Below are 7555 nucleotides of genomic sequence, written 5' to 3' on the forward strand. Positions count from 1 at the left end.
CCTCCGCCCGGCGAGGGTCCCCCCGGTGCAGCGGGGCTGGGACCGCCGGGGGTGGGCTGGTGACCTTCGGGACTGGTGGCCCCTCTCGTGCCCGATCTGGGGAGGGGGACCCACGTCCATCCTGCAGCCCCATTGCCTTGCCTTGGAGGGGGGCGGGGACGATGCCCCCCTTGTGCTCTGTCTGGGGGGGGTACCCTCGCGTGCACCCTGTCCAGGGAGGCGTGCACCCCCAGTTACCTCACCTGGGGGGGGGCTGGTGGCGATACCACCCATGCACCTTCTCTGGGGCTGGTGGCCCCTGTGTGCTGCCACTGGGGACAGCCCCCCATCCTCCCCTTCCCCCGTTAGCTGGGGGAAGGTGTCCCCTGCTCACTCCTCTGTGGGGGAGCTGGCGGTGTCCTCCGTGCACCTTCTCTAGAGTGGCACCCCTATGTCTGCCAGAGGCACCTTGGAGGAGATCACCGTCCCATCTGACGATCACCCCCTCCCCGTGCTCACGATGTTTGGGCAGCACCGTGCCTGAGAGGGTATCTGCCAGTGCAGCCCGCCTTGGGGGTGTACAGGGGTGGCATCCCCCCCATGTATCCTACTCGGGATTGTCATTCCCCATCTAAAGGGCCTGGGCATTTCCCACTCTGCCTGCCTGGGGAGGGTGCCCCTTGTTCCCTCCGCCAAGAGGGTGTGAGGGTAGTGCCCCTTCCATCAGCCCTTCCCAGGGAATGGATTTGGGGATAGTTTCGTTCTCCTACCATCCATTTTGGGGAGGGCCATCCATTTTGGCAGCTTTGTCCTCCGCATCTCATCTTTGGGAAGAATGGGTAAAGGGGACCAGCCTTCTCCTCCCCTGCCTCCATGGCGAAGGAGTGAGAGCTCTCCACGTGCTGCCCATCTCTGAGCAAGGGGTGTGTACAAGACCTACTCTACCCACGTACATGTCCCATCCTCAGTGTAAGATGTCCCGTGCTCGATCTCTGGGATGGGTCTGTATAGAAGAGGGGTGCAGTCCTGCCTCGCATCCCATCTCCTGCGGGGCAGCTCTCTTCCAATACCGGTATTTTCATCACTTCTTTTGTGATACCCTTTGGTTCCTTCCATCATGCGTGGCTGTTTGGAGGCGAGGAGGTATATTGTGTCCCTTGTTTGGATGGTTGTACTGACTAACCTTCTGGGGAGCCCCTGCTGTCTCCTACCTTCGTAAAGTTGGTGACTGTTCTGGGGAGCAAGTACCACATGAAGCCAACTCTCTATAAGACCCTTTGTCCCCACTGTTTTGTCCAGAGTCTTCCTATATTTGACTCTCCTCTAGCCTTTTTGATGACCTCCGTTTCCATCCTGGGAACGTAGCTTCTCTTGGCTTCCACAACGTGTGACCCTTTACCATTCCTAGCACTTTGGTATTTGAAAGAGTTGTATGATCCTCCTTCCACTGGATTTTTTCCCCCCTCTGAAGATTTAGTATTTACAGCAGGTCTTGTGTACGGAGGCTGAGGCTGCAAAAAGCTTTCAGTTTTATAGTCTTCCTAGTGTCTTCTTATTGCGCCAAATACCTCCCTAGGCTGTGATCTTGGCTCGTACCCTACGTTGAACAGGGCTGGGCCTGTTCAGGGCTTGGATGGAGATCAGTGTGGCTGCCTCGGCAGGGGGTGCTCTCCCCTCTGCAGCCAAATTATCCCAGTGCCCAGGTTCCCGTTAGCCTGGGAGATGCCAGCTTTCAGATGAGGCTTGAAATTTGGAGTCACTCCTTTGACCACAGTCTGGGACGCTTTGCCTCCCTAAATTCCTCCTGACCCAGTGGAGAGCTTGAGTGCTCAGAAGCTTCCCCATTCTCTCCAGGCAAATAGAAGTCTCCAGCCCTCATTTTCCATAAATTTCCTCAGCAATATCAGTTGTCTGCAGATCGTTTCCTGTCCCTCAGCTGTTGAGTAGTGTTGGGTGCTATGAAACAGCTGCCTCTCCCCGTCTCGGAGGGGACCGTGTTCATTGGTGGGGGAAGCGAATTCTCTGTGCATGCTGTTTGTAAACAAATGCTTTGGGTTCCTTTGAAATGTTGTTCTTGAAGTGAATTCAAACTTGTCTTGAATGAAACATTGCCATGTGGGTGGGAGAGTGTCTGCGTAACTATAAACAAAGTTTAGTAATAAATAGCAGCGTCTTGCGTTGGGAAGAGGGGTCTGGTGGCAGCAAAGTTCTGTGCTGTGCCTTTTCATCCTCTTCTGTTTCTTTAAGGCTCCACAAGAGGAGGCAGATGGTAGATTAATGAAACTCAACGATAAAGCAGCATAGGGAGTTGTGGATGCTAGCAGAGAGAGGGGAAAATCACTCAGGAAGATGCAGTGAATTTAGTTGCGTCAGAAATGCATGGGATGAGATTTTTGTTGGGACCAATTCAGCTAATTCTTCTGGGAAGAGTGAACCTCTCTGGAAGGGAAGGTGCAGCTGAGAGGGGTCGGAGGCTGCGTGTGGGCAGCCTGTTCCTTGGTGAAGTCCTGCATGATGAGTTGCGCAGTTGGAGCAGCACGTGGCAAGGCCTTGTGTGGAACAGAGGGGAGAAAGCCTCTCGTGGTGCCACCATGGATGCTCCATCAGGAAAGCTGTCTTTGCTCCTTTCCAGAGAGCTGAAGAACGTGCTGGTAGTTGGCTGGAGCACAGTGGGGAACAGCCAGAGCAGTCCAGCTGTAGCCTTGTCTCTGAGAAGCCCTGGAGCCCCAGGCACCGCTCAAAATAGAATCATAGAATTGTAGAATCATTTAGGTTGGAAAAGACCTTTAAGATCATTGAGTCCAACCAAAATATTTTGTGATCCCTGGTGATTGGTGTCCAGGAGAGAGCAAGCCATTGGTCTGCAGGGAGAGACAGGGACGGAAGGGCAGGAGGCACCTCAGCTGCTTGACTGTAAATGCATGGGCAATTAGTGAAAACCAGGAGGAGATTAACGATGGCTGTATTCAGAAGCTGTGTGCCAAGGAAGGGCATTGCACTCTCACACGTGTATCCCTCTCGGCCCCTTCCCTCAAGACGCCCTCTGCCCAGCATGGGGATGGCCTGGCTTGTGCTGACAGTTTCTGAGCTAGGCTGGTTTTTGTCAGTTGGGCAGTGTCCAGAAGTAGTACCCAGGGTAAAGCCCCTTTGTGAACGAGACGAGCTATTAACAGTGGATGGCCTTATGGCAGCTGATCAATGAGGAGGAGACCTGCAGATCTGATGGCTCGTGCTTTTTGTCAGCGATTGGACCTTTTGCAGGATCCCTGTGGCATAAGACTAAGTTCTCCTCTCATCTCTTGTTGGGAATGGAGGCATCTCACCTTCTAGGGTCAGCTGGAGCAAGACGTGGTCCAACGTTTCCTCTCACCTCTGTTGCCCAGACTGAATCTGTTTCTCCCTCTTCCTCCTCTTTCCAAGCTGTGGATCTCCAGCCTGGCATTCCCTTCAGCTCGCCCCATCCCCAAGGCAGTATTACAGCCGCAGTCTTGGTGTGTGGGATTTTTCATTCTTTTGTTTATCTTGTTAATATTTGTTTGCTCTGAGAATCAGGGCGGCGATGGAGCAGCTTCAGTGTTTACATCTGCTTGGAAATGTGAACTGAGGCTCCCCAGGGCGGCTGTGGAGTTGTCGGGCTATGCCAGGAGCTTATCCTAGTCAAAGCGCTCGTCCCCAAATTAAGAAGACCCCAGAATGGTGTCACCTCTAGGTGGGAAGGAGGAGAAATGAGAAGATTTCATGCACCCGATCCTGGGGAGAGGAGCTGTGAGCAGCAGGAAGGCTGCAGGGTTTCATTGCGTGGTCTATCAAGCATGTAGTGGGCTACAGCCACAAATAGAGAATCCAGCCTGAGCCCAGTGGCGCGGAGCAGTGACGCAGGGTGCAGATATTTGTGCCCTTGTTGGCTTTGTGTATTGCTAATCCCAGAACTGGAGACATGTGGAGGAGCTAAGCAGACTGGTGGTGGAAGTATGGCAGTACATAGATGTGGTACCCTCTTCTTGGACCTGAGATACTTTGTGTGGATGTGCCTCTCTGTGAAGTGTGGAACTACCCTTAGCCTGCCAACCTTGCCCTCATTAGAGAAGGAAGGGTTTTTTTCTTCTACAGCTTGAGTCTTTTTATTCAACATTTTACAGGTGAGATCTGTGTGCTGGTCAGCAGGAGAGAGCCTTAGATCAGTGCAGTGCTATGACTGCTTGTGAGATCCATGTTCTCCATTAAGCCACCCGCAGGCTTTTCATGGGGTTTTGAACAGACTTTTTAATTTCTTTCTTTTTTTGTTCCTAATCTGTAAAATGGAAATTCTAACAGTGCTCCTGTGCCTTGTCTTGTCCACTTGACACTGTGAGCTTCTTGGGCGAACATTCGTGTGGATCTTAGCATGACAGAGCTCTCAATTCCATAGAGGTGCTGCAAGAACAGTACTGAAAATTCTCCTGGGGACCTGTGCAGTTGGGAAGGGAACATCTATGCTGATGGTCTGTGGTAGTTTGTAGTTTGCTGGGATGTGGGCTTCAGTGATGTGTAAAGTGTTGCCTCCTGCCCAAGTCCATTGTGAGAAACTTATATGTCTCTGGACAGCATGGGTCTTCTCACCAGCCGGGTTGTGTGCATGTTTGCCCCAGCTGAACTACAGGTTTGACTTTTCATCTGGCCAGGTGACTGGTACAACTCTGAGGATATTCTTATATCAATTGAAATGTGGTTTCTTTTGACTCATTTTTTGCTTGTAGTTGATGCTGCTCATTTTCTGTCAATCGAAAGGTGTTCCACAGGGGCATGCTAAAGTTTAATTTAAACTTTTCAAAGCAGTTTCAGTTAAATGAGTGCAATTTGTGCATCCAGGTAAGTCCTCAGCACCTGGCCTGAAGTTCTATCTCGTTTTCCCATAAATTCTGGAGTGCCTGAAAATTTTAGTTTCTTCTGTGTGTGGAGAAAGCACTTGGGTGATCATTTTGCTTATCTCCACTTCACTCAGCCACCTCTCCTATTCCAGGCTGGAGAGCAGAAGGGCCCGCTTCTCCTGCAAGGGGACCATCCCTCCGTCCCTCCCTCCCCATCTCACCTACTTGCTCTGCATTGCCGGGAGGACACCAGCGATTCGAGGTACAGTGGTGGGATGGTGCTGCTCCTCCCACCACTGCTGGTTTCTCCCTCTTGCAGGTCTTGATTCCAATTTTAACTTCAGAGCTGTGGTGAGTGATTCCTAGGTCTTAACTGTCAAGTGAAAATTGGTATCCAACTAATCACTAGCCCGGTATCTAATCCAGACCTGCTTAATTATCACCTGCTCTCCGAAGCCGGGTACGACACAGTGATTAGGGCAACGCTCTGGATGCAGAACAAAGCGGGTGCTGCTGGAATTCCCAGGGCAGGGGTCAGATGCCATTGGTATTTGGCGACCTCATCTCCTGCACATGTGCATGGGGAAACGTGTTGACGCTCACTGAAAGGCTGAGTGATTTATTTTTATTGCAGGGTCTTTTTGAAATTGATGCCAGCAGTGACTGTCCTTCTGGCTGGAAGTGTTTGGAGCTGGGGAAGGGATCCTAAACTTAATAAGCAGTGTCAGTCCCTAAGCAGTGGTGAGCCGCTGGCGTGGTGCCCCTGCCTTTCCTGCCAGCTCTTTGTAGCATTAGTTGGGGGAGTTGTTTTATTTTGATTTTTGGAACTTTATTTTTTAAATTTTGAATTGGAAACCACTGTGTGCAGAAGACCTTTGCCTGTCCCATGCCCCTGGTGGAGAGTGCTTCCATGTTAGCGTGGATTTCATGCAGGGAGAGGTTGGCAAGAGGTCTGTGAGCAAAAGGGCCTCCAAAAGTGCGTGCGACTCCCTTGCATCCTTACGTCCTTTGTGGTGCTTCTGTCTGAGTGACAGCATTGGCCTGGCTGTGAGGTGGCCGTCACTTTTCTTCATCTTCTGGTCGGTCCCTGTCCTTTCTGTGTGGAGGGTAGCACTTAGCTATGTGAGAGGCCACAGCACCCCATCCCTTGCGCTCCCCGTTCCGGAGGATGCGTGGTTCCCTGCCTGCTCACGTGAGATGTGCTGCCCCGGTTAGCTAGGGTCCACCGGAGATTATTTTTTGGACATTTTTGCATGTATGTTACTGCAGCCTGTGCCTCTGTCTCCCGGGCTGCTGAGGATTTGGCAGAGAGCTGCTAACCACTGTCTGCACTTGTGGTGGGAAGTTCCTGTAATGCTGCCTGTGCTGGGGGGTGGCCCATCGATATTGGAGCTGATCCTGGCTGTAGCTGCTGCTGGAGGCTGTTTCCAAGTGTCGTGGCGGTGGTGGTGGTGGGCCACAGCAGTGCCAGGGCTGGGGTGCAGATGGAGAGGGTTAGTTAATGGTATTCGCTCCTTCCCTGGGTTGTATTGTCTGCGCCTGGCAGTGTGTGTCCTGCTGTTCAGACCCAGCTATTACTGACTCCGTAGGTGTCCAGCTTTGTCTGTTGTGGTTGGAGCTGTGCTCTGAAGGCCACATTGGATGGCAGTCGTAGCCTGGTTTCTTTGCCCAGGGGTGGCGTTCGGAAAGCCAAGTTAGCCAAATTGGGCTGCAGACCAATTTCCCTAAGGCCTTGTCTGTACTATGCAAACAATGAAGCTTTACAACAGCTATTGAACTTGTTTGCAGCTAGAGCTGGTCAGAATTTTTTTTTTTTTGACTGAATGTATTTTCTCCCAAAATATGGTGTTATGTTGAAGCCAGCATTTTTCTTGGAGAGGTATTGTTTTCAATTATGTTTTTGATGGGAATGTTTCTTAATTTTGAGCCTCTCTTGTCATCTCTGAAAAAAAGAGAAAGGTCAAGAAACCTTTGCCTATCCATGAGAACGCAGCTGTTTTGATGCAGTTCTGTGTTTTGAAATCATCTGGAGGACTTTGCTCCTCCAAATTCCTGCACAGAGCAAAAACCTACCTTGACGTCTCAGAAATTGCCATGAAGTAAATCTGTGTGCCCTGACTGTCTGTGGTGCAGCTCTGCTCCAACGTGGTTAGGTCTCTGAGGTCAAGGCCAAATACCATTAAAAATGGCTCATCAACCACCATAATCTGGGTCGTGACCTGAGCATTGTTCGTTGCTATGGGATGATAGTGGTGGCTCCACTGCTCAGTCTTCTGGTTCCTGCTGCAATACAGCTTTTGAGAGTTTCGTCGAGAACTTGGCCATTCCCAAATCCCAGACCGTGGCTCACCTGCAGAGTGGGTACTGGATCTTCTGGGTGGTGGTGCAAGGAGTGATGTTCCTTCCTGTGCGGCTACGGTGGGAGCAGGAGAGGCAGCGTTTCGTAATGGACTCTGAGAAGGAAGTGCTGGCTTGCAGGGATGGAGGCAGACGGCCTGTGTGCTCAGAGCACTGAGCCTTCAGTAAGTCCCCCTTCTCCAGCATGCTTCTGGCCTCCTTCACCTGTGATTTTCCCACCTGGTCTCCCAGCAGGCAGAGACATCTGGGTCCGCAGCCTTGGGGCCTGAACTCTTGAAGGTGGAGGTAGTTACCCACCACCACGTGTTTGGGAATGCTCAGGGAAGAAGGGCGCTGTGAGTATAAGCAAAGAAAATCTGGTTTCTCCTGCA

Source organism: Aptenodytes forsteri, unplaced genomic scaffold, assembly GCF_000699145.1.
Source record: "Aptenodytes forsteri isolate BGI_AS27 unplaced genomic scaffold, ASM69914v1 Scaffold404, whole genome shotgun sequence".
In the NCBI taxonomy this organism is placed as follows: Eukaryota; Metazoa; Chordata; class Aves; order Sphenisciformes; family Spheniscidae; genus Aptenodytes; species Aptenodytes forsteri.